The following is a 4933-nucleotide window of genomic DNA, read 5'->3' on the forward strand; positions in this document are numbered from 1 at the left end:
TATACACGAACATTTTATAAAAAGCTAGCCGTTACATGTCTTTATGCTTATGAACAACGTGACCTTTGGAAATAATTTTTTAACAAGTCAATATTTTGGCCTATTCAGTAAATTACTTCGTTCTGAAGGAATGTTCCTTGCTTTGAAATGAAATGATGGGCTTAATGGTAAATCCTCTCAGATATCTGACTTTGCGGCATAAATGCCATCTGGCTAATGCAGTGCTTCCATTCGGAAGCAAACGAAATTAACGCAATCAATAGGTTCAATTTTAAAACAAAAAAATTGGATATGCACATTGAAAAAGGAAAGAAATATTGGGGTTTTTTTTGTTTTCGTTTTTAAAGCTGATGCAGCCATTGACAAGACCTGCACACTGATAGATAATTCTGTGGGCATTCACTACATTTCAACATAATATATTACTAGGAAACATTCAAAAAGTAGATCTATTTTGTTGGGAGTAACAGTAATTTGCATTTGGAGTTAAAATCTCAGGACTTTATTTATTGTAAACTATTTTACTTAACTTAGGTCTTATTGTAGCTAATCTGGATAGCCCACTTATCATTTTCCCTTTATTTTTTTTTTAAAATAGCTTTTTTGATATTAAAGCATATACCTGAAAATTTACCCATTTTAAGTGTACAGTTAAATGACTTAGTAAATTTACCGAATTATGCAGCTATCACCAACATTGTTTCAGAACATTCCATTCCCCCAAGTGCCTATTTACAATTAATCCTGTCTTGCCACACCTGCGTCAGGCAACCAATAATCTACTGTCTCTAAAGATTTGCCTTTTTGAACATTTCATGTAAACTCCATTACACATTATTTCATTGTCCCTTTGAAACACCCAGTTACCCCTGCACAATCTGAATGGAGTTCAGCTCTTTCTGCTAAAGTCAATAGTTTCTAAATAAGAGCTAATAAAAACTTTGCTACTTTAATGCCTGGCTTTGTTTATTTTTGACAATCATTCCCATCCCAATGCACACAAAAATTGTGACAACTGTGAAGGTGCCAACAGGGAAAGGAGTGCTACTGGCATCTAGTGGGGAGAGGCCAGGGATGATGCTAAACATCCTATTTTGCACAGAACTGTCTCCCACAATTACTCAAACCCAAATGTCAAAATGTTGAGGTTGAAAAATCTGCTCCTGACTAGCAGAACCTGAAGTTTTGGCGATTAGAAGCAAAACGTAAAAAAAAAAGCAAAAACTTTACTAGGATATCAGAGAGATAATAAAGAAAGGGTCCACTCCCATTCCCATGGTTTGATTCCCAGACCCATGAATCCTGACTATGGGAGAAAGAGCACCATATTATTGATTGCTGTTTTATAGCACATGTCCACAAAACATGTACTTCGCATCTAACTAGTACTGAAACTGGTCCTCGAAGGCCATTCCACCATCTTATTAGGTAAGTTGCTTTGTGGTTAAATATATATGAACAAAATTTGCCATTTTAACCATTTTGAAGTGACAATTCAGTGGCATTAACTACATGCACACTGCTGTTCAGTGTGCACTGTCTGCTTCTAAACTTTTTCATCACCCATAACAGAAACTGTAATCATAAAGCAATGACTCCCATTTCCCCCCTCCCATTACCAAGTCTCCAATCTATTGTCTCTGTGATTTGCCATTCTAGATACCTCATATAAGTGCAAATAAGTAATTTATGCTTTTAACGTGGAGTTACTTCACTCAGCATGCTGTTTTCAAGATTCATGTTGTAGCTTGTGTCTGAATTTTATTCCTTTGTATGGCTGAATAATATTCCATTGTATGTATATACTACATTTGCTTTATCCAATACTTGGGTTGTTTCCACCTATTGGCTCTTGCGAATAATGCTGCATTGAATATGAGTATGCAAATATCTGTTTGAGTCTGGTTTTCAATTCTTTGGTGTAGAATTCTAGGAGTAGAATATGATAATTCTATGTTTAGGCCAGCTGCTTTATAATGATAGGGACATCACTTCTCTATTGCTGCATAGCAAATTATTACACAACTTTGTGGGTTTAAAAACATAAATGAGACAGGGACCTTGGGAACAAACCCCTATGCACCCGGGACTCTCCCAGGTGGTTCTTGTCACTTCTCTTGCAGAGCAACCCATGAACTGTTACCGCGTTTTCTTGCAAAGCACCAGCCAAGGAACAAGACTAGATCAAGTTCAGACTAGTCCGAGATAAGATGGGCAGCAAATTTATTTTCACTGACTTTTCCCTTCATTATAATGCTTTAAAAAATGCACCCAGAAGTGGAGACAACACACAAAACATACAATGTATGAAGAAGCATGTTCAAATTTCCTGGAATTCCTCACCCCTACATGCTTAAACGTCACTCCTTTCCCACCTCAGCCCCTTTAAAAGTTCCCTTGACTATTGTTCAGAAAGCCAGCCTGACACCTTTGTCATGACCTGTCTCCCTCCAGCCTTAGCCTTTGCCCCTAAAATGAAGCCTTGCCTGTGCTTTTAAGTTGTGGGCCCAGTCTCGTTTCTACTATGGCTGGGTCGAAAGACCTGAGTCCAGTAACATATTTTCTGTGGGTCAGGAATCCAGGAGCTATTTAGCTGGGTGGTTCTGTTCCAGATTCTCCTGAGGTTGGAGTCATGTTGGCAGATCAGCTTCCAAGATGGCTCACTCATATGACTGGCTTCACAGGCTGCATGAGTGCTTTATGATATTGTGACAGACTTCCCTTCAGGTAGGTGATTCAAGAGAGTAAGGCAGAAACAGCGATGCTTTCCACAACCTGGCCTCAGAAGTCAGGCACCATGTAACAGTGTATTTATTAGGAGTCACTAAAGCAAGTCCACATTTAAGGAGAGGGGAATAGGCTCCACCTTTTGAAGGGAGAAGTGATAAAGAATTTGTGAACACATTTTAAAAGTACCACACCATCTATTGAGTTTTTAATTTCGGTATCATATTTGTCATTTCTAAATGCTCTACTTGGTTTTTGTTCAGTTCCTTAATGTCGCTTTTTATAGTTTCCTTGTTATCACATATTACTATATAATAAACTATTTTTAAAACTTGGTGGCTTCAAACAACAACTATTTATTTATTTATTTTTGAGAGACACAGAGAGAGAGAGAGACAGAGCACAAGCAGGGGAAGGACAGAGAGAGAGGGAGACAGAATTCAAAGTAGGCTCCAGGCTCTGTGCTGTCAGCACAGAGACCGATGCAGGGCTTGAACTCATGAGCTGTGAGATCTGATCTGAGCCAAAATCTGACGCTTAACTGACTGAACCACCCAGGCGTCCCTAAAACAACAACTATTTATTTAGCTCACGATGCTGGTCATCATCTGGGAGAGTCTTCAGTTCTCCACTGGGCTCCATTGCGTGTCAGTGGTCAGCTCTGTGTTGGCTTGGAGCTTTGCTTTTAGGGATTTGCCGGCTGTTGACTGGGTGTTGTTGCTCTCCTCCATTTGTTTTATTCTTCACATGTCTCTCATTTCAGCAAGGTGGTATGATCTTGTCCTTCTGGAGAAGGCAAGAATTCAAGAGAGATCAGACAAATGTACCACCTCTTGGGACCTAGGCTTGTCATTGGCATGTCTTTCCTGCTGCATTCTATCAGCAAAAGTAAGTTACAAATTCAACTCTGATTAAAGAAGAGGTGGAATAGACTCCACCTCTTGATGGGAAGAGCAGCAAAGTCCTATTGCAAAGGATATGGATATAGGAAAAGGTAGAGAATTGGGCCGATTAAAAAAAATCAATCTGTAACAGCACTCCAGTCAGTCTTAAGGGTTGCCTTGCTTCAAGTTTATGCACTCCTTGCTTGCTGACCTAAGTTCCTTGGTCTATAGCAGAACTAACTTAATTTCCTTGAGATTTGCAGATGGTTGACTAACATCTGAAGGACCATTTTCCCTGTCCAGGAGAAGCCTAGGGGTTTTAAAGGGGAAGGCATGGGAAAAGGGAGGAGGGCTACATGCAGAAGGAGGTGATCAGATGGTTGGTCATATGTCAAAATGACCCTGAATAGACTTGCTGGCATCAGCGGTAGCTGTTTTCAAATGCAGTCAGAGCTCATCTTCTGGAAAGGTTTGGTCCTTCACTCCTCAGGGCCAGTGGTCTCTGTCCAGTAACAAATCAACCACAAACATACTTAATCTTTATCTGAAAAGGCTAGTATTTGATGCTTTTGCAGATCAGTTTTTCTTGCTTTCTTTGCTGTTTTTTTTTTTTTCAGCTATCATTTTTATTTCCTTCTGTGGCCTGGTTATCTTTTGCTGTATGCTGGACATTTTGTATGAAAAATAAAATATACCAATTTGAGTTCTATAATATAGTACTTTCCTCTAAAAGGGATAATGTCTTAATTCAATTTTCCTCAATTTTTAGTAACTATTCATGTACAAAAAGGGATTGCCTATAATATAAACAATGAGGGAAAGTAAAATGTCTGGCTTCAAAGAACTCCCTTTGTTTGTATGGGAAGCGGACCCTGATTCACACCAGGAACCAGTCCCTCACTAATAGGAGTGAGTCACGTTCGAGGTCATTGGCCTCACCTACTGATTGAACCTTTCTTTCATTATTCCCACAATCTCCATTCTTCCACCGGCATTGTAGTCAGCAAAACTGAACAATTCCCATTTATATGCCCATATATATGCCCTGTTTCCCCATATATATGCCCTATTTTCGTGCCTTGACACAATCCTCTCCAACTTCGGATGTACACTTAACCCCTAATGAAAGTGAAAGAAAGAATCCCAAGGACTCAGCTTAAAAATTCTTCTAAATATTTTAGATAACATATCAAAAAGGACGGGGCGGGGGGGGGGGGCGGGAAACACTAAATGGCGCGTGCGCAGAGCCGCGGAGGAGCTGGAGCTAGCGGGCTTGCGCGGGGACGAAGCGGCGCATGCGCGGGCGACCTGTGCCAGTGCGC

The sequence above is a fragment of the Suricata suricatta genome, chromosome 4 (assembly GCF_006229205.1).
Source record: "Suricata suricatta isolate VVHF042 chromosome 4, meerkat_22Aug2017_6uvM2_HiC, whole genome shotgun sequence".
Lineage (NCBI taxonomy): Eukaryota > Metazoa > Chordata > Mammalia > Carnivora > Herpestidae > Suricata > Suricata suricatta.